The 23175-nt window shown below is 43.1% G+C and overlaps 1 long non-coding RNA gene across 1 annotated transcript in view; it reads right to left on the reverse strand.

Annotated features, from left to right (window-relative positions):
- LOC133368653 (uncharacterized) overlaps positions 1-23175 on the reverse strand; it is a 43101-nt gene that overhangs the window by 14559 nt on the left and 5367 nt on the right. Inside the window, exons 2-3 of the long non-coding RNA XR_009758723.1 lie at positions 15073-15114; positions 10417-14104 (exon numbers count right to left, since the gene is read on the reverse strand). This is a non-coding gene — a long non-coding RNA (uncharacterized LOC133368653). The remainder of the gene's footprint in view (positions 1-10416; positions 14105-15072; positions 15115-23175) is intronic.

Consider the following 23175-nt stretch of genomic DNA (forward strand, 5'->3'; position numbering starts at 1 on the left):
GTGGGGTTACCTCTGGCTGATCTACCAACATTTCCCACAAGACATAGATGGCTTTAAAATGTGACTAAATGAGTGTATGGAGAATAAATCTTGGATGGGCTGCTCCCTGAACACTGAAAAGTAATCTACAGGTGCGTATGAACTCATGTCCTGAACAGTAGTGTAGTGGCAAATTCAGAAGTGCAGGTTCCCTTCATGATAGTCACAGTCATGCCCCCCTTTTTTGTTGTGGGTTGAGAATGAGATCTTTGTTAATGCCTTCTCCCACAACAACAGATGCCCCTAGGAGCCAATAAGCATGGAAGAGGAGAGTTTTAGCTACTGAAGAGTCTTCTCTGTGGCTGACTCACTTCCTTTCACTCTGATTGGCTCCTATCAGCAGGAAAGGACAAAGAAGTACATTAGAAGACTCTTCTCAGTGGCTAACACACTCCTCTTTCATGCTGATTGACTCATAGGATGCTGGAGACATAGGGACCTTGCTCCCCAAAAGTAAGGAGTCTGGCACACACACCCTGAGACCCTAGATGGCTACACCACTGGTCCTGGGCAAGTGTGGGAACATCCCCTTTCACAGCTTTAGTAGAGGTAGGTCAACCAACTTCAGTCTGAGCCCAATCAATCCCCACAAACATGTCTTCCTACTTACAACCAGTCCAGGGGATGGTACCAACTGCCAGCTTCTTCCTCCTCCTCCATTTCAGTGTTGCCCTTGTACAACTCATGAGGGAGGAGGATGAGGACACAACTATAATGAGTTGGCTCTGCCTGTCATTGGCTCTGTCTCCTCCTACTGTTGGGTTCCCTGCCTTCTGCCCCACCAGGACCCAGTGGGCACCAGGCACTGCCGTACATCTCCCCACATTGCCAATATGTCACCAACATATCTGCAGCATTGTGAAAAAGGCAATCAAGTTGCAGGAGGTATTTCAAATGGGAAAGTGTTCCAGCAAATCTTTAGAACAGCAGCAACTTTCTGTATCCCAGTAGGTAGCCTAACCCAATTTGATCTCCTTTGATCTCTCCATCTTTGCTGAGTTATCTCTGCTTATCAAAATCAGGCTGCCTAATTGTGAATCGGTATCTGCTGGAAGCTTTAATCAGGAGAAAGCAAATGCCAGGGGGAAAGCAGCTGAGTCCCAGGCAGCCAACTCAAAGCCAGGAGGATTATGAGACACAACATCCACTTGCATTAAAACAAGCGCCTTGTCAAATAAAATAACCTTCACAGAGGAGCCCAAAATTTCCACAGCTGAAGAAAGGAGGAGAAAAAAGGTTCTGTGACTGCTTCAATTTAGGAATGGGATAAGCAGCTAATTCCATTCCCTTTCAGGCTTGCTGGCACCCACTCATAGCTCCGCCCTTTCCTGTTGCACACATTTTATACACATTTTGGGTGCACTTTTTTTGTAAAATATCAAGTTTTTACATAAAATACACATGTTTCAGTTTATTCATCCATAAAATACACATTTTGTAATGATGTTTTACACAACTAGAGTTGCCAGGTTCAATGCCTGAGACTGATCCTGTATCTTTAGGAGAAGAGAAAGTCAGCCAAGTGCAGGTGTTCTTGCAACCCTGTAATGGGAAAAACCACAAGGTGGAATTCTCACTTCCCCCTGCACAACTTTGAAAGATACAAAAGACCTCTTGGAGGCCGGGCCTGGCAACCAAGGGATCTTTTGTATCTTCAAAAGTTGTGCAGGGGAGAGAGAGAATTCCATCTTGTAGTTTTTCCCATTACAGGGTTGCAAGAACACCTGCACTTGGCTGACTTTCTTTTCTCCTAAAGATACAGGATCAGTCTCAGTGATTGAACCTGGCAACCCTCTGCCTGGAATGCCTGCCCTTATCTTTATTTATTTATTATTTATTTATTTATTAAATTTATATACCGCCTGACTAGCAATAGCTCTCTGGGCGGTGAACATCAAAAATACAATAAAATTACACAATCTAATAGAACAAGTATATAAAAACTGTACAATATAAAATCAGATTACAACAATTTAAAATTAAATTAAATTACATTAAAATGCCTCAGAGAAGAGAAAGGTCTTAACTTGGCGCCGAAAAGATGGTAGTGTCGGCGCCAAGCACACCTCCTCGGGGAGACTATTCCATAATTCGGGGGCCACCACTGAGAAGGCCCTAGATCTTGTCAGCACCCTCCGGGCCTCCCTATGAGTCGGGACCCGGAGGAGGGCCTTCGTAGTAGACCGTAGTGTACAGGCGGGTTCATATCGAGAGAGGCGTTCCGACAGATATCGTGGTCCCGCGCCGTATAAGGCTTTATAGGTTAATACCAACACTTTGAATCTGGCCCGGAAGCATATTGGAAGCCAGTGCAAGCGAGCCAAGACAGGTGTTATATGCTCAGACTGCTTAGTTCTTGTTAGCAGTCTGGCTGCCGCATTTTGCACTAGCTGTAGCTTCCGAACCGTCTTCAAAGGTAGCCCTACATAAAGCACGTTGCAGTAGTCCAGACACGAGGTTACCAGAGCATGTACCACTGATGTCTTCCTTACTCAGATAGGGACGTAGCTGTGCTACCAACTGAAGTTGGTAGAACGCATTCCGAGCCACCGAGGCTACATGAGCCTCAAGTGAAAGGGAAGAGTCTAAGACGACTCCCAAACTACGAACCTGCTCCTTTAGGGGGAGTGTAACCCCATCCAGGACAGGGTATATATCCACCATCCGATCAGAGAAACCATCCACCAACAGCATCTCAGTCTTATCAGGATTGAGTCTCAGTTTGTTAGTTCTCATCCAGTCCATTGTCGCGGCCAGGCAACGGTTCAGCACATCGACCGCCTCACCTGAGGAAGATGAAAAGGAGAAGTAGAGCTGTGTGTCATCAGCATACTGATGACAATGCACTCCAAAACTTCTAATGACCGCACCCAACGGCTTCATATAGATGTTAAAAAGCAAGGGAGACAAAACTGAACCCTGCGGGACCCCACACTGAAGAACCCACGGTGTCGAGCAATGTTCCCCAAGCACTATCTTTTGGAGACGGCCCGCTAAGTAGGAGCGGAACCACTGCCAAGCAGTGCCTCCAACTCCCAACTCCACAAGCCTCTCCAGAAGGATGCCATGGTTGATGGTATCAAAAGCCGCTGAGAGGTCAAGGAGTATCAACAGAGTTACACTCCCTCTGTCTCTCTCCTGACATAGGTCATCAAACAGGGTAACCAAGGCCGTCTCAGCGCCAAAACCAGGCCTGAAACCCGATTGAAATGGATCTAGATAATCGGTTTCATCCAATAGCACCTGGAGCTGGTCAGCAACCACTCGCTCCAAGATCTTGCCCAGGAATGGAACATTTGCCACTGTTCTGTAGCTGCTGAAATCCTCTGGGTCCAAGGAAAGTTTGTTCAGAAGTGGTCTTACCGCCGCCTCTTTCAGGCAGCCAGGGACCACTCCCTCTCGTAAAGAGGCATTAATCACTTCCTTGGCCCAGCCAACTGTTCCATCCCTGCTAGTTTTTATTAGCCAAGAGGGGCAAGGATCCAGTACCGAAGTGGTTGCACGTACCTGTCCAAGCACCTTGTCCACATCCTCGAACTGAACCAACTGAAACTCATCCATCAAAACATGACAAGACTGTGCTCTGGACACCTCATTAGGACTAACTGCTATTAAATGGGAGTCTAGGTCCCGGCGAATGCAGAAGATCTTGTGCTGGAAGTGCTCAGCAAACTCATTACAGCGGGCCACCGATGTATCTACAATGTCCTGTAGGCCTGGATGGAGTAGACCTCGGACCACTCTAAAAAGCTCCGCTGGGCGGGAGAGAGATGACTGAATAGTGGCGGCGAAATGTTGTTTTTTCGCCACCCTCACCGCTCCTACGTACAGCTTGGTAGAAGCACAAACCAGCTCATAATTGCATTCGTCGGGAGTTCGTCTCCATCTCCGCTCAAGCCATCTCCTATCTTGTTTCATCGCTCTCAGCTCTGGCGTGTACCAAGGAGCTGTATGAGCTCTACAAAGGAGAGGGCGCGCAGGAGCGATCGTGTCAACAGCCCGGGTCATCTCTGCATTCCACAGATTAGCCAGGGCTTCGGCAGGAGAGCCAGTCCTATCAGCCGGGAAATCCCCCAGAGCCCTCAGAAAACCTTCAGGATTCATAAGTCTCCAGGGGCGGACCAATTTAATAGGTCCCCCACCTTTGCAGAGGGAAGAGGCCACTGAAAGTCTAAACTTCAGCAAGCAGTGATCTGTCCATGACAACGGGAGGGATGTAAAACTCCCCACATCCAGATTACATGGCTGCTCCAAACTTCTTCATAGATTTGACCCTTCACTTCAGAAAGAGGTCTGAGAAATAAATAAAAGTAAGAAGATTCTCTACCCGTTTCTGTCTACTTTGTGGGCTGCTATAAACTCACTTTGACAGACAACCCAATTCCAATGAGTAATAACTGACAGAGAGAAAACACACATGGTTTGATCTACGTTCACAGGCAGCAGCTTGGAAACAACAACAATTGCAGCCATGCTTCCCAATATCTGAATTCTTTTTTACCACTATTGGGCAAGAAACAAACCATCATGCAACCACCAAGGCACATCATCAGTGGGTTTAAGGGGGTTGAGCTGAGAGCATGGAACCACTGTTGTTGGTTCAATGGATGTAAGGGAATGGGGTTAAAGGTAAATGAAATGCAAACAGAAAAAGAAAACAAAAGACAGTGATGATTTCCTAAATGCAATACCATACCAACAACAACAAAATTCCTATGAGTAAGGCAGAAAACTCAGCATCCCACAACCAGCCAGGATTCCTAACCAAAAACCAAAACTAAAACAAATCCTGGCAGCCAGTCAGCCAAGGTCACAGAAATCCCCATGCAGCACAACATGACCTGGGGGCTGCAGTTAGTGCAGGATGCTGCGGCACGATTGCTGACAAGAGTGAGATCCTATCAGCATATAATACCTCTGTTCTGAAATCTGCACTGGTTGCCGACTTGCTACCAGGCCAAGTTCAAGGTGTGCTTTCCATGCTATGGGGTCACATATCATTTGTTCTGTTCTTATAAGAAATCAGTCCTTTAGTGTGGCAGCACCTACGCTTTGGAACTCCCTCCCTATTGACATCAGCCAGGCACCGTCATTGTACTTTTTTCAGCACCTGCTAAAAACATTTTGTTGCATGTAGAACTAATTGTGTTTTTTATCTGTTTTTAAATCATTGTTGGTTTTGTTATTTTGAATGCTGGAAGGAAGGGTGGGGTATAAATAAAATAATAAATAAATATCTCTTTAACTGTTTTTGCCAATAATTTTATTGCTTTAATTCCTTCTGTAAACCGCTTTGAGATTTTTTTACAATAAAGCAGTATATAAATGTTGTAAATAAAATACATAAATAATTTTTGGAGTCACTGTGGCCCTTGGGTCTCTTTCTACTTTTAGGAACAAAGGAATCTACCTTATACTGACTCAGGGCATTTGATACCATCAAGCTCAGTACTGATGACATGGACAAACATTGGCACTCCGGGATTCCAGGCAATAGTCTTTTCCAGAAATTGAATTTTGGACCTTTGCATGGAAAGCATATGCCCTGCCACAGAGCTACAGCCCTTCCCGTTTAAAAAAAGTATTTTTTAAAATTATTTCTTTTTAATTCACTAATGAATGCACAGCATACCTAGGGCACATCCATATTTTTCATTTAAAGCACATTAAACACACATTTGTAGCACATGAATCCCACCACAGAATCATGGGAACTGTAGTTTGTTAAAGGTGGTAAAAACAATAACTGTGAGGGAGAATCTACACTTCCCAGGATTCTTTAAGGAAGTCATGCACTTTAAATGCAAGCTGGGTGTGCTTTAAATGTATTGTGTGGATCTACTTAATAAACTTTGCCTGCATGTAAATCGTTTTAATCAATTTTTTAAAATGGAAATGAGCTATAAAGTTTACTGGATGACCATGGGCTACTCACCATCTTTCAGCCTAATCAGCCCCTCAGGATGAAAACAACAGAGGGGAACCATGAGCACCCCAAGGAAGAAGGGCACACTTAAAATGTAGAGGAAATAATAATGTACAACCATAGTGTGAAATCAGATACTTATTGGAACACGGTATGAAGAAATATTTATGTAAGCATGACTGTCAAAGATGTTTATTATTCACACAACCTGTAAACATCTTAATAGTTTAATCCTGTTTTAATGTTGATTTTATATGTTTATATGTTTTATATTTTTATAGGTTCTTAATGATATGTACTTATTTTTATCTGGAAGCCGTCTTGAGTTCCAGTTTGGAAAAAGGGCGGGGCATAAATAAAGATAATAATAATAATAATAAATATTTGTAGTGCAATCCTATGATTGTTTACTCAGAAGCTAGTCTCAGTGTATTCAATGGGGCTTACTCAAACAGGGAAGTGTGCGCAGAACTGCAGCCTCAAGTGATAGGGAACACTCACCCAACTCAAAATTCAGAATCATGCCACTTTAAGCTGTTTTGCAACTGTTTATACTTTTTATGGCTATTGGATTTTAAAGGGATTTATTTCTTGTTGTGAGTTGCCTTGTTTTTCAATTGGCAAGCCTATTTCACAGGGTTGTTGGGAAGACTCCATATACACACAGACACTGGAGATGTAAAAATACATAGACCCCATATAATAGTTTATTGTCAAAATGAGTTGGTAATTGCAGAGCATTGTTTTTAAATAAAATCAGTATTAGTTTCCTACATAATAAAAGCAGTGATATCTATGTAAGCCCTGCCTAATTGCTTTAAAAAATAGGATTGGAGAGGGATAGAAAGATTTAGCAAACACAATCCTTTGCTATGTTCACTCAAAAGTCCCATTAATTTACAGCACAATCCTAACCATTCTACTCAAAAGTAAGTCCTACTGAATTCACTGGGGTTTACTCTGGGTATGTGGGATTAGCATTGCAGCTTTACTCCCAGAAAAGCGAATATAGGATTAAAGCTTCATATTGGGAAGGTTTTGAAAAACACTGCCATCTTCAACAGCCCAGGAAAATTTAAACTTATTTGACTCCTGAATATAAGAGAAAAAAAGTACTTTTGGTACTGCTGAAAGCTATATACTTACTCAATTTATGAGATTTTCAGACAAACAGGAAAAAACAATAGTTTTCTAACTTTGCAATGGAGTCTAGGTACTGCCTGGAGGCCCAGAATCCCTTATCAATCACAACCCTGACTTCACTTATTGGCTACAAGCCTGAAAGGGCAGGATTAGAGCATTTCAAGGAAGTTATGGAGCGGGGGTGGCTGACGTTTTGGTGTATATCTCATGAAAGCTTAGAGTCCGGAGATTAATCTGACTCACCCAGAGACCCAGAGGGGACCCCAAAAATCCAGAGTCTCTGGGCAAAAAACAGACCCCTGGCAACCCTAGCCCCCACCCCCAACCATTCCCCTCTGTTGGAGGGTGTGTGCCACACACAATGAAGGCTGTTCCATAAGGGCAAAAGGGGCATGGTCCCATGAACCTCAACCAGGCCATGCCTGCCTGCTTTCTTACTTACAACGAGTCCAGAGGGTGGCCTTGCCTGTCAGCTTCCTTCTCTTTAGTCTCCGGGTTGCCCCTTGTAGAACTTAGCAGGGAGGAAGAGGTGGGGTTGTGCAACTAGAATGAGTTGGCTCTGCCCGTCATTGGCTCTGACTCTGCCTGTCATTGGCTCTGGTTCCGCCTACCATTGGCCTCCCTGCCTTCCGCCCCACCATTCCTGATGGGCACCAGCCACCATTAGCTACAGGGCCTAGCCTGTCCCCCCTAAACTAGGCCGCTGCCAAAGGTACAGTGAAGGATGCTGTCCTTTTACCAACGCTGAAGCTTTTCTCTGTGGAAGGGGAAGGGGGCACCATCTTGTCCTCTGCCTCAGGCAGCAAAATGTCTTGAGCCTGCTCTGGTCACTGGGAGGTGGTGAGAGTAGGTGGAATTGCAAAGCAGAACTGCATAAGGGTCAGTTGTAAAGCTGGACAAATCTTCTGTACCTCAAAGATTTTCACTCTGCTCCCAGGTATAAGTCAAAGTGTTGGTTTTTGACCTATAAAGCCCTCAACAGGCTGGGACCAGAATATCTGAAGCGCTGTCTGCTCCCTTATGAAACTGCTGTCAGTTAAGATCATATCAGATCTTTGTCTGGCGTATTTCTTCAGCTGCCTCTGGCTTTGGAAGTTTGGTGGGCAGAAATCAGAGCTTAGAAAAGTTACTTTTTTGAACTACAACTCCCATCAGCCCAATCCAGTGGCCATGCTGGGTGGGACTGATGGGAGTTGTAGTTCAAAAAAAGTAACTTTTCCAAGCTCTGCACCACTGCAATGTAGGGGAAAGGCCATAGCACAGCAGTACAGCATTTGCCTTTCATGCAGAAGACCCCAAGCTCTATCCCTGGCACCTATCCCTGGGAAAGCCTCCTTCCTGAAACCCTGGAGAGCTGCTGCCAGTCAGAGCAGACAATACTGAGCTAGATAGGTCAATGGTTTGACTCAGTATAAGGCGGCTTCCTCTGTTCCTATCAATGGGACAAATTAATTGTGACCAACTTCATTCTCACTGATTTCAAACAACACAACAAAACGTCTCTGGATTAGGCCAAGTGAGTGTAAAAGAGAAGTCAGCCCAGTCACAGCACTGGCTGTCTTACAGCTACCTCAAATTCTGTATCAGGTTCAGCTATCAGGTAATGAATTAAATGAAGTTGAAAGTAGAGCATGAACCTAAATTGGCCATAGCACTAAATGTGATTAATCTACATTGGATTTATTAAGTCTTCCATTTTGCGTTATGTAGACAGGATAATTTATGAGGGATAGGCAAAAAAAAATAAAACTTTAATTCCTGCAACATTGCTTGAATTTATCTAATGCAAGCAATTTATTTTATTTTAAACCTCTTTTAAAAAGAAATATTTACAGTATATGGCCTAGTGGGTTAGAGTGTTGAACTAGGACCTGGGATACCAGGGTACAAATCTCCACTCAGTCATGAAGCTCACTGGGTGACCTTGGGCCAGTCATAGTCTCTCAGCCTAACCTACCTTACAGGGTTGTTGTGAGGATAAAATAGAGAAGGGGAGAACCATATATGCCACCCTGAGCTCTTTGCAGATTAAGTGGAATATAAATTTAACTGGATAAATAAGTATACAGCAAGCTTATTTCAATACACACAATCAGCCAATATCATACAAAAAAGGAAAGGGAAGATTTTTTAAAAATGAAAGCAAGATATATTATAAACTAATAGTGCAACCTAAACCCAAGATCAATTGGGATGAAAACGTTTGGATTTGGTGGATCTTGGCCTTTCATGGATAAGCCGGGGCTCTTCAAACCTCCATGTTGACTCCCCAGGATAGAACTATGTGCTCTGTAAATCAGCCCACTAGAAGTGCACTACAAGTTACACCGAGGGTAGCCAACATGATACCCTCCAGATCTTATGGGCTATGACTCCCATCATCCCTGACTGGCTGATGGAAGTGGAAGTTCAGAACATCTGGAGGGCACCACATTGGCTACCCCTGTGTGTGTGCGTATCTGTATCCATGCTTGCTTCATTCACAAACCCCACCACTTCCCGTCACCCAAGCCACCCCTCCTTTACAGGCCACCAAAGACAACGCATTCTCCCTTTCAACCTTCCTGCCTGCCTTTGTCTCTGTCTCCTTCTTCTACTGACCCAGCAGGTCTCAGAAGTCTCTCATTACACTGGGGTTCACAGCACCACCTATTAGCAGCCAAGCAAATTGCTGCATGATAACATCCTTAAGCAAATATAGTGTATTCTCTTGGAGATTCTTATTATTCCAGTAAACTCTACCGTTACCCCACTGTTCTGGAAATGTGGTCATTGCATAGCAATCCACCTTCCTTTGGTACATATCATCAAGGTTTTTAAAGCGCACTATTTCAACCAGAATAACATGATATACAACATTTTCAAATTCATAACCACCACTGAGGTGGTTTAGAATCTATCCATTTTGAAGCTAAATGGAACCACCCGCACCCCCCAAAAGAGATAACAGTTTCTTTATGCTGAGGTACTAGGACTTACAGCATATTGATGTCAGTTGAGTCCACAGAGGGAGAGGGTCTCAAACAGGGGTTACCAAGGTTTGGGGGCTAGTGGGCACATATGCAGCTTTAAGAAAGTGTAGTGAGTACCAGTTACAAAATGGCTACCTTGCGGACATGGGAAAACACAAAATGGCTGCTGTGGGGGCATGAGAAAACACAAAATGGCTGCCTTGGGACATGGCATAGCACAAAAATCCAGAACAGGAAAAGATACAAGACCACAAAATGGTATGGCCATGCCCCCCATCAACCTCCCCATAGACGGAGGAAAAGGCACCTACATCAGATACCACCACACTTACTCACAGAGACAAGGTCTTTGCCCCCTCCTCTGTTCAGAACAAATGGGAGGGAGGGTATCCAATCCTGGCATCCAATGAAACATGGTCATCTTTCAGGGGACATGTTCAGTGTAGGAGAAGAAGCTGAGCCAGTGCAAACAGGAGCTGAGCAGGAAGAGAAAAGTCTGTTGTGCCTTGTGGATTTTTGAGGGGATATTTACAGAGATCTTTGTGGGCACCATAGAGGGTACTCATGCGCATATTGGTGCCCTGTCTCCTGTTTCCATCCTGTCTCCGTTGTTATTTAACATTTATATGAAGCCACTAGGTGAGGTCATCCGGAGGTTTGGAGTTTGTTACCACCAATACGCTGATGATACTCAGCTTTACTTCTCCTTTCCCCCTGAAGCCAAGGAAGCCGTTCGTCCCCTAAACCAGTGTCTGTCCTCAGTGACGGATTGGATGAAGAAGAACAAGTTGAAATTAAATCCAGACAAGACAGAAATGCTCCTTGTCAGTCGCAAGGCTAACCTGGAAACGTGGAATGTACCTGTGTTAGACGGGGTTACACTCCCCCTGAAGACCCAAGTCCGCAGTTTGGGTGTGCTTCTGGACTCGGCTTTGAACCTGGAAGCACAGGTTGCTGCTGTGTCCAGGAGCGCTTTTGCCCAGCTAAGACTGGTCCGCCAACTGCGCCCGTTTTTAGAGTTATCTGATTTGACGAGGGTAACTCATGCCTTAGTTACATCCCGGCTCGACTACTGCAACGCACTCTACGTGGGGCTGCCTTTGAAGACAGTTCGGAAGCTTAAACTGGTCCAACGTGCAGCTGTAAGAATGCTAACAGGAGCCGATATTCGTGCTCACACAACTCCTCTGTTGCAACATCTGCATTGGTTGCCGATCTGCTTCCGGATTCAAGGTGCTGATGTTGACATTTAAAGCCCTTTACGGCTTGGGCCCTGTCTATCTATCCGACCGACTGTCTTTTTATAACCCTCCCCGTTTTCTTAGGTCCTCCGATAACTCCCTCCTTAAGATACCCTCTTCCACCCAAGTTCATCTGGTAGGAACCAGAGACAGGGCGTTCTCACTTATCGCCCCGAGACTCTGGAACTCCCTGCCTATAGAGGCACGGTTAACCTCCTCACTCTCTGCATTTCGTCGCCAGGTTAAAACATATCTTTTTCATCTTGCTTTTAACCTGGATTAAGGATTAGGAAATCTTTTACCTATGAGATGATTAGGATCATTTTATTGTATAGGGCTTACTATCTAACGTTGTTTTAAATGGGTATTCTTAGCTGCTACTGTTGTTTTTACATTGTATTTTTTATCACGGAATTGTTCGCCGCTCTGAGCTTCTTCGAAGATAGAGCGGCATAGAAATGTTTTAAATAAATAAAATAAAATAAATAAATGTTCACAACCCTTAGCTTATAACTTTGAACCAAGGTGCCTCTGAGCACACACTTAGCCAAGAAATTTGTTCTGGGACCAGAAATGATTTCACAGCTCTTTCAGACAGAAATCCCTCCTGGATTCCTCTCTCCACCCACTAAGTTTTCTTTATTTCAGCAACCTAATTTAGAAAAAGAAAAGCCATTTTGCTGTTGCTGTTATTAAATCCTTGGGAATCAGAAACTCTTGCAGATCTACTACAAGATCCTGAGCTACTCTCTGCCCACTCATAATATAGTTGACAACAAAGTTCTAGTATTTTATTCTTATTCTTGTTATTATTACATTTAGTAATCCACCTTTGATTCAAGGAGATCAAGGTGGCATACATGGTTCTTCCCTCTTCTCCATATTATCCTTACAACAACCCTGTGAAGTAGGTCAGGCTGAGAGCTGTTGAATGGCTCAAGCTGTTGAATGGCTCACTGGGTGCAGTGAGCTTCATGGCCAAATGAGGATTTGAACCCTAGTCTTCCCAGGCCCTTTTCTGACACTCTAACCACTATTCCCCACTGTCTTCAGGACACTTCAGTAATTCACTTGTATATTGAAACAATTGATCGTACTGCAGCAGATTAAACCAGTACATCTTTTAAGACATAGGGAAGGACATTTTCTGCAGCAACCTCCTTTCCTCCCCTTCTCTTGGAAAGTGGAAATTAAATCACAGACAGCCTGATGACAAGCAAAAAACTCAGGACAACATGTTTCCCCCCCACACAAAAAAAGCATTTTATGCACACTTTCCCATTATATATGCAATTTTGTAAATGTTTTTTGGTTGCAGAACTGAACTACAAAATTTAGAGAAGTGCAAATTTCAAAGGATTGTTGTGTTTTAGTTCTTGTATTCTTTTGGGAAGAGTAAATTCACATTATAACATGAACTGATCCCAGTTCTGAGGGATGAGTGTGTTAGGAGTGCATGATCTGCTATCAATTTTCAGAGAAGCAGATCACATAGCCCCATCACACTTTGTCACTTGAGTCTGTTTCTTTTCAGTGCCCTGATGCTAGTTTGATTATTTGACAAAATGTGTTAAGATTGCATTGATGCTTTCTAAACAACAGAAGGAGAGGACGCAAATTTTTGTACACGTCATGAGCCCACACACTAACAAAACTTTTTAAAAGGCAAAATAAATAGGGGTAGTTTTTTACCAGTTACCAGAAAAAACCTGGTGACTAGGGACAGTTGAAGCATATAAATTAAGAGCGGTTTCATCATAACCACCACAATAGTCACCACTTTGTGAGGCTCAAGTTCCGTGCATGTCACCCTTTGACAACCTTGAGAGAAAACCTGTGGAATGTGCATCCACAAGGGATGCGTTTGCTGTGCAAAACTCCACTTCACCTTCAAGCCCTGATCAGGTGTGGAAAGGCCCCTCAAATAGACACACTTTATGTCCTCAGCAAAAGTGCTCTTGGACATCTGTTGCAACATTTGCAGTCTAATTTTATCTCACTCTTCCTAAAAGGCTGCTGTCAGGAGTTGTGTAAAGGGCTTTCTGAAAGTTTGCAGCACTATATATAGCGACAGGAAATGCTGTGTGCGGTTTTGTACATTCATATTCTAAAATGCATTCCATATGGGAAAATTATTTGAAAAGATGTTAAAGCAAAATTGCATCCAAAAATTTGCACTCAAAATGCTGATCAATTTTCATAGGAATGTTGAAAAGAAAAATTCAGGAACTGATGTAGAAATATGGCAAACTGAACTTAAAAGACTGAAAAGATTGGAAACAGAAAAACTGAAATGGACAGAATTCATCCACCCTCATACACTACACAAAAAAAGCAAAAAAAGCCCAAAACAGTCTGGATGAATTGTCAGAATGTTGTTGCCCTACTGGCTTGGTTTGCTGATAGAATCAAGCTGCTGGGGATATCCCAACAGCTTCAGAGTTTATACACAAGCAATGATATTTGGGTGATAAAGTGAACACTAGAAGAATCAGCTCTCCATGTCTTGTTTTGTGCCTGCCAGTCAGAGGAGTTTTTCATTACTGCTGTGAACCACCTATTAAATTTTTACTAGGCTCAATATATTTCCCCATCTTATTATCTAGTAACGCCAAGTGCCCACATGGTGATGACCTTCAGCTGATGGGAGGAGGTTTATTTAAAAGCATTTATCTTCTTCAACTCAGCACCAAGAAACTGTCAAGATCTTTTCTGTGTTGTTTCTGATGGTAAGCTTAGTGTATTGCCTTCCATTGCCTGTTTCTCTTCCAATATATTCAATTCTGGAAGCAAAAAGGAAAGAAAAAGGCAGATATCACAATGTATGAAAAGAGGTGGTAGACAGCTTACCGGTGGAGACTGGCTGCTCCGATGTCAGTGAAGGAGCAAATCCATTGTGGGTTTGAGTCTGAACCTTCAAGGTGCTTTGCTCCTTGAAAGTTCAGACTAAGGCCACATTCACACCAGACATTTATTCCACTACTATTCCACTTTAAACAGTCATGGCTTCCCCCAAAGAATCATGGGAAATATAGTCTGTGAAGAGTGCTGAGAGTTGTTCAGAGACCCCTGTTCTCCTCACAGAGCTATAATATGCCATAGTGGTTTAACAGTCATTTTTTCTTTCCAGAAAACTCTTGAGAATTATAGCTCTGTGAGTGTAACAGGAGTCTTCTAACAGCTGTCAGCACCCTTTATAAACTACACTTCCCAGGATTCTTTGAGGGAAGCCATGACTGTTTAAAGTGGAATGATAATGGAATAAATGTCTGGTGTGAATGTGGCCCTAACCCAGTGTGGATTCACTGCCTCACTGACACTGAGGTCACCAGTCTCCACTGCAATTTATATCAGCCTTCTCCAATCCAATATATATCTACTGAGATGTAAGCTTCATTGAGTTCAATGGGACCTGCTCCTAGAGGTAAGTAGCTGTAGGGTTGAAGGATCTATTATATGATCTATAACACTGTAAAATCATTCTTTATGATTTGTTGTCAATTAATCTATGTGTTGATTAATTTATCATTAAGAATATAAAGACAAAAGAAGAGCCCATTGGATCAGGCCAGTGGCCCATCTAGTCCAACATCCTGTGCTCCCAGTGGCCAACCAGATGCCCATGGGAAGCCTGACAGCAGCACCAAAGCACAAGAGCACTGATTATTATTATTATTAGTAGTAGTAGTAGTAGTAGTAGTAGTAGTAGTAGTAGTAGTAGTAGTAATAATAAATTAAATTTATATCTTACTCTTCCTCCCGGTAGGGGCCAGCATGGCAAACATCAAAAACACTATAAAACATATTAAAAGCAGACATTAAAATATATTAAACAAAACTTCTTTAAAAACATATTAAACATATTAATTAAATATATTAAAAGAAAGCTTCGGCTATGGGGTGGTATACAAGTGCAATAAATAAATAAATAAATAAAAAAGCAATTCCAACACAGACACAGACTGGGATAAGGTTTTTACTTAAAAGGCTTGTTGAAAGAAGAAGGTCTTTAGTAGGCGCTGAAAAGACAACAGAGATGGTGCCTATCATGAACTTGGATATGTTCATGAGTTATTAAAATTATAGGTAACATCCTGGCTCTGTGCAAAGCACTCTGGGAGTCTTGACTGTTAGAAAGACAGGCCTCTGAATGAGTAAAAATGGTAAGTTTCGGTTTCCAGCTGAAGACGGTTAAGGGAAGCCTAAACAGCAGCACCTGGCTATCTGTGCTGATTAGCCACAGCCTGGCACTCAAGGTCATCCCAGCCTGTGAAGTTTGAAACATCGTTTGGGAGGGGGGCCTGGAAGGCGCGGAAATTTGGAGAAACATCTAGAATGGGATTACATCAGACAGCCCCTGATTGGTGAATTAAATTTGGACCATTGGGATTCTTTTCCTTAAGTATAGGGCTGGAGACCCATAGCTTTTGTTCCCTCAGGAAGGTTCTGAACAGTTCCTTCTGTCTGGTACAGATGGGAGGTAACCTGTGCAGGGTTCCATTGCTTTGTGATGCCACTCTCTCTTAGGGGAGACGCCACTTCAACCATCTACCTCATGTGTAAGTATTAGTTAGAAAGGTTGTTATTTTCATGTTGTGTGTATGAACTCTCTTGTGTGTACCTAAACCCCTGTTTGGGTGTATGGTCTTAAAGGATTACTTGCTGCTATATTTTGATGTGCACTTATATATTTTTAATAAAGCTACTTCTATTTAACCTGGTGTGTTCATTGAGAGAAAGGGTGGTTCTGAATTCAGCACCTTGACCATCTCAGCCACGCAACTACCAAAGCGGGAAAAAGAAGTTAAAGGCTTATTTCTAATTTGTGGTATTTAACCAGAAGTTCCTGACAAGGAGTGTAAGTTTGGCTCTTGTCTTTTAGGACCTTGGTTTACCTATTGTCTGGACTCAGAGTTCCCCTAGCTCTGAGTGGACCAGTAACAGGGGTGGTGGCAGCCTACTTTCTACCTTGCAGGGTTGGTGTTAGTTTTACACAGCCTTGGCAAGGAGGAATTTGATATTGAGTTTCCAGATCAATTGCCCAAGGGTGGAAATTGGGTCTGAAGCATGACTTCTGGAACCTTGAGGGGCCCATGGGCCTGACAGTGCCTGTCTAATATTTGAGGCGAGGGAGTTCCACAGGGTAGGTGCCACTACACTACAGGTCCGCTTCCTATGTTGTGCAGAACAGACCTCCTGATAAGATGGTATCTGCAGAGCGTAGTGATCAGCTGGGTATATACGGGATAAGACGGTCTTTCAGGTATTCTGGTCCCAAGCTGTATAGGGCTTTGTACACCAAAACCCGGACCTTCAACTTAGCCCAGTGGCTAATGGGCATCCACTGTTCCCTCCTGCTGTTTCCAGCAACTGATATTCAGAAGCATACTGCCTTCAACTGTGGAGGCAGAATACAGCCTTAATAGCTAGTAGCCATTATTCTCCCTCCATGAATTTGTCTAATTCTCGTAATTCTCTCTTAAAGCCATCCAAGTTTGTGGCCATCACAGACTCTAGTAGGATCAAATTCCATAGTATATATGCAGTGTGTGAAGTACTTTCTTTTGTCTCTCCTGAATCTTCCAACATTCAGCTTCTAGTGTTGAGAGGAAGAAAAACTTTTCTGTATCCAGTTTTTCCATGCCGTACATAATTTCATCCACTTCTATCATGTCACCTCTGACTCACCTTTTCTCTAAACTAAAAAGCCGCAAATGCTGCAATGTTTCCTCATACGGGAGTTGCTCCATCCCCTTGATCATTTTGGTTGCCTTTTTTTAAGCTTTCTCAACTCTACAATATCTTTTTTGAGGCAAGGTGAGGTGACCAGAACTGTACACAGTATTCCGAATGTGGCCTCACCATAGATTTGTATAGCAGCATTATATCAGCAGTTTTATTTTCAATGCCTTTCCTAACAATCCCTAACATAGAGCTTGCCTTTTTCACAGCTGTTGCCCACTTGGTTGATATCTTCGTCGAGCTATCCATTATGACCCCAAGGTCTCATTCCTGTTCACTCACCACTATTTCAGACCCAATGAGTATGTGAAGCACATATGTTAAGACTTTTTTGCCCCGATTTGCATCACTTTACATTTGTTTACACTGAATTGCATTTGCATTTATATGGTCTATCGTAACTGTGATTTTGTTTCTTAACACCTTGGACAGCTCCTTAAAAGTTCAGACTAAAATCTGGAGTGGATTCCACTGCCACTGATGGAAGATATACCCAAATACCTGCAGAGCTTTCTGCTACTGCTGCTGCTTCATTAATGAACCTTGTTTTCAGCTTACAAATGACTTTGGCCAGCAGGGGCAGCCAAGTGAGTGCCTTTAAATGAATCTACAGGGTGGATGTAAATGTTAAGTCACCGCCTCCTTGTAATCTGAATGGCGTAGCATAGCCCTTCTGCAAATTTGATTGCCACTGTATCACCACTGAATGTAATTGGAGGACATCTCATTAGTCTTACATTGTACTAGTACATTATCTGTTCCTCTCACCAACATATTTCTTTTAACTCTCTGGGAAGGTAAATTCGGTTAACAATGAAACTCAATAACACTCAGCTACAAGCTCACAGGAAGAAAATTCACAGAGCTGAAATGAATTATGGAAGGAACAGAACATAGCCATGGAACCACTCCTATTTGAAATATGCTGGGAGTGGATTCCAGTGTGAATATGCAATGCATTCTGCGTACAGAGTTTTATCCCACCCACCACCCACTCACACTACAGATAGGAAATCATTTATAAGTGTCCATTACTGTCAAATACAAAATGGTCTTGCAAGTCATCTAACAAATGCTATTGCATGTCATCTCTCAAATGACAAATCGGACTTGAGAAGAGAAGACTGAGGGGGGATATGATAGCACTCTTCAAGTACTTGAAAGGTTGCCACACAGGGAGGGCCAGGATCTCTTCTTCATCGTCCCAGAGTGCAGGACACAGAATAATGGGCTCAAGTTTCAGGAAGCCAGATTTCGGCAGAACATCAAGAAAAATGTCCTAACTGTTAGAGCAATACAACAATGGAACCAGTTACCTAGGGAGATGGTAGGCTCTCCAGCACTGGAGGCTTTCAAGAGGCAGCTGGACAGCCACCTTTCAGGTATGGTTTAATTTGGATTCCTGCACTGAGCAGGGGGTTGGACTTGATGGCCTTATAGGTCTCTTCCAACTCTGCTATTCTATGATTCTATGAAATGCAGTCAAAGTACTATATGCTTTAGAATGCTAGCTATCAAATACTGTCAAAGGCAAAATGCCATTGCATGATATCTGTCCAGTCTCTACTGTCAAATATCAGCTACTGAAATACAATACCATTGGCCGTCAATAACAAATGTACAGCATACTGTGGGGAGGGGAATATCTGGTGGGTATTTATCAACATTTAGAGAGGATATGCCAGGACCTGGCAACGTTGAAGGTCCGGGGCTGCTCCTTCCCAACTTGTGAAGGACAAGGGCTCAGTGGCACAGCCTACTGTGACAGAGGAGGAGAGTTCAGAGCAGGAAGCAGAAAGGTGGTCCATCAAGAGGAGACTCGTCTCCCTTGGAGAAGCACCCACCTTCACACCAGGGATTCCCGCAAGTAGCTAAGCATTCCCCAGATCTGTTTAAAAGCTTAAGAGGTAAGTGGGAGAACTTGCTGGAACAACTTTGCAGTTCCCTTGCAGTCTTGGAACTCTTGCTACTCATTTGGGACTCTCGAACCTTAGCCTTTGCTCTCGGACCGGATTTATTGTTGGCGTTCCTTTGCCTGTAGGAGGACCTGGACTAGAGGCTGATCTTTCCTAGCCATTGAGTTTGTACCATTAGACAGCTATAATAAAAGTTTACTTCTTTACTTATAAGTAGGGATGGGGGAGAAATTCTATTCAGTTTGCATTCAAAGCTGCATCTATCAAATTCACACTTTTCCACACCAAAACACAGCCCTCCTTCACAATGCACACTTATCTGAATTTTGCAGTGCAGTTCTCCAACCAACCAATGTTTACAAAATTGCATATTTTAGGGGAAAGTCTGTCCAAAAATAAATATATGAGTGAGAACAACCTACAAAAATGCATTAAATTAGGAGAAGCTGCTTGAAAAAATGTGAGGATTTTCAGGAGAAATTTGCACTACAATGCTGAAGAATTTTCGTGAGGGCTTAAAAAGACTGCAAATTTCTGCAGAAATGTAGAGAACCAAATTTAACATTGGAAAACTGAAAAACAGACAGAACCAAAATCCCTACTTACAATGAAACACATATGTGGTCTGGTTTGGGGCAGGAACCAGGATATCTGGACTGCAACTCCCATCAGCTGATGTTGTAGTCCAGATTGGGAGAGCACCAGCTTGATGGTTGCTGGCGGCAGTTTTCCAAGGCAGAGATTCCTTCCGCCACCTGCAACCGGACTTTCAAGCGGAGATGCCAGGGATCCAATCTAGAACTTCCTGCAGGCAAAACTTCCAATGTTGTGTAATTGTTAGAGAAGGGGCACCAACCCAGCACCTGTGAATGCATTCATTGGCACTCACAGGCAGGGGACCCAGAGTCTGAGTCTTTAGCCCTCCTAGCAATGGAGGCTGGTAGCTCCATGTTAGTGAAGCAGTGGAATCCACTCTGGGTTTTTCCAGGAGCTGTCCAAGGTGCTGAAACATAGCCTCCACTGCCTCCTAGGAAGAAAGTTATCAAGCAAAAGCAGCAGGTACCAATCTGATTCACCATGTAGTTAACTTACAGTACAATGGTATATGTGATGAAGGGGTGCCATCCCTTAGCACCCTTCACCATCTCAGGAGCCAATCCCCCACCCAGGGCAACTGATCCTGGAAAATAGCCTTCCCTGCCCAGGCTGTGCATGCTCACAACAGCCCTGCAGTGTAGGCAGTCTGCCACCACCCCTTATACTGGTTAACCGCTCTGAGCCAAGGGGAAAACTTGCCAGGGATTCCAAAGAGTCAAGAACCAAGGAGGCACTCCTTGCTCTGGAGCCTTAGGCAAACACCCAATTTACACATTAGTCCTGGTCAGTGGTCAAGGTACCAGGTTTAGAACTAACCTTCTCCTGAAATGAACACACACTGGTAAATAGAAGTAATTTTATTAAAGAATAAAAGAGGTGCACAGTTATAGCAGCGCAGCAAAATGGTTCCTTAATATCCACACCCACAAGGGGCAAGGTAAAACACAGAGAGTACAATCACAATAGAAAAACAAGAAAGCTATCTAGCCTAGTCTAATACTTACATAAAGGCTTCCAGCTGCATTGCCACCTCTCCTCAGAGAGATAATGGTATAGTTGATGGCAAAATGGAACATCACCGGGCAACATCAAGTAAGCATGATGGGACCCAGAAGAGGAACAAAACTCCAAAATTTCTGCCCATACTTGTGACAAAATCCCCAGCAACAGACCAGAGACAATTACCCAATCAGGGGCTTCTGCATGAGGTAAGGGCCCATCAATCACCAGCCAAATGGCACATCCTCGCTGAAGCTTCCCAGACTTTACGACCTTGATGGAGCCAGGCCTCTTCTGATAAGAAGGTGTTAGGTTGGGCCCCTCTGATTATCCGCAGCTAGGAAATAAAACTGCCAACTCATGGTGCTAATGCAGTGGCCAAATGTTAACCTGTGAAGTTCCCACACTGTCAAATGTAACCCCACAATTCCCTGCTACACAACCATTTTGGATGCAGGTTTTCATGACAGTATACATTTTAAATTGTTTTTTTCAAAATGTGTTTTTAAATTTGTATATTTGTTTTTAATGTTTTTAATTGTTGTAAACCGCCCAGAGAGCTTCTGCTATAGGGCGGTATACAAATGCAATCAATCAATCAATTAATCAATACATGTCTCTTTGTGTTTAATGGGGCTTACTTCCAGGTAAATGAGTACAGGATGATAGCCTAGGCTTTGGTTTGGGACTGAGGATTCTTGTGCCTTAACAGCTGTATCTCCTCAATCAGGACCAGCAGAACACAGCAGACTTCCCATGGTAAATATGCAGTTGTCTGGGGGTGAGGATAGAAAATCAGCAATGATTTTGATTCCAGTACTCTCTGGAATTTTGTGTTATGCTATACTTTCCCATGGCAGTCATTTTAAATCATGCAACATGCCCGTGGCAGCCATTTTGTAACTGGTGCCCTCAAAAAATTTAAATGCATCCCCTGGTCCAAAGAGGTTGGTGACCCCTGGGTTAGAGTGTCAGTGGTTGTTAATCTGGGGTGCATGCACCCTCAGGGTGCGAGACACTTTTTCTAGGGCTGTGAGGCATTGTACAAGAAATTTTAAAAATTCATTTATCTTAGCTAAGTTAGGCTAAAACAAACATTAAAATAAAATAAAATAAAAATGCAAAGTATTTTTTCAGGGGTGTGAGAGCATATTTTGGAAATCCAAGGGGTGCTGGCAGTGGAAAAGGTTAAGAACCACTGGGCTAGGACCTGGGAGACCAGGGTTCAAATCCCCACTCAGCCATGTAATTCATAAGGTAACCTTGGAAAGTCTCCATCACTCAGCCTATCCTACTTCACAGAGCTGTTGTGAGGATAAAATTGTAGTGTGTGTGGGGTGAGGCATGTATTTAGCTTCAAGGAGTAAAGGTGAGATATAAATGTGAGTAAGCAAGAAACAGCAAGTTCATTATCTGAGTGTGCTTCTTCTTATACAGTCAAAACAGCATCATCCACACATCAGGGAGATACCACATAGGTGGATAGGTTTACATAAGTCCAGTAAAGTTTTGCAAAATATAATGATGACTGACAGCAGGAGAATAATGGAAAACCATGGGAGGAGGGGAGAGGAAATGGAATGGAGTGTCATGGAAGAGAGCAGGGCTGGCTGGCTGGCTTCAACCCTCAAAAAGAGACGTTCACACAGCAACATTTTGGTGCAGGTAAGGATGGGCAAACTGTCAATTTTTATTTCTCTCCATTTCTCAGTTTCCCACTCTTAAGTTCAGTACTCCACATTTCTACCTCAGTTTGCATTAAAAAAGAGGTCTTGTGAAAATTTAGCAGCATTTTAATGCAAATGTCTCATAATATGCCTATCATTGTATACAATTTTATCTGCTATTCACATTTTTGCAAAGCATATTTTCCCTCATATAATACAATTTTGTATGCAATTTTCACCAGTATATGGATTTCTATCCATGCTTTACCCTAGTCTATGCAATTTGGTACACATTACTTGGCTGGAGGATTGCACTGCAAAAATTGGAAAAGTGCAAATAGATAGATGGATGGCTGCATTTCAGGTAGGTTCACCTATAAGTAGGAACTGAATTGAACTTCTTCTCTAGTTGCAAGCCCCACTTTTGTGCCCTTTCACTGAGAATTAGACCCTTCCCAATGGTGTTGCAGCCACATTAGCCACTGGAGCCAATTAGCCACTGCTCACCTGGTAGCTCCAAGGAATCAGGGTGTAAAACAAGCTTAGGTCCTAACTGCACTATACATTTTAAGACCTATTATACCACTTTAAACAATCATGGCTTCCCCCAAAGCATCTTGGAAACTGTAGCTTGTTAAGCATGCTGAGAGTTGTGAGGAGACTCCTTATCCCCTTAGAGAGCTACAGTTCCCAGAATTCCCTGGGAAGATGGATTGACTGTTAAACCACTCTGGGAATTGTAGGTCTGTAAGGAGAATAGGAGTCTCCTGACAACTCTCAGCACCCTTAGTGGACTACAGTTCCCAGGATTCTTTGGGGAAAGCCATGACGGTTTAAAGTGGTATGATACTGCTTTAAATGTGTAGTGCAGATGGGACCTTATTCCATCTGTCAATGCACTATTCTTCTTGCTTACCAGTCTCTTTGTAGCAA

Source organism: Rhineura floridana, chromosome 12 (genome assembly GCF_030035675.1).
Source record: "Rhineura floridana isolate rRhiFlo1 chromosome 12, rRhiFlo1.hap2, whole genome shotgun sequence".
In the NCBI taxonomy this organism is placed as follows: Eukaryota; Metazoa; Chordata; class Lepidosauria; order Squamata; family Rhineuridae; genus Rhineura; species Rhineura floridana.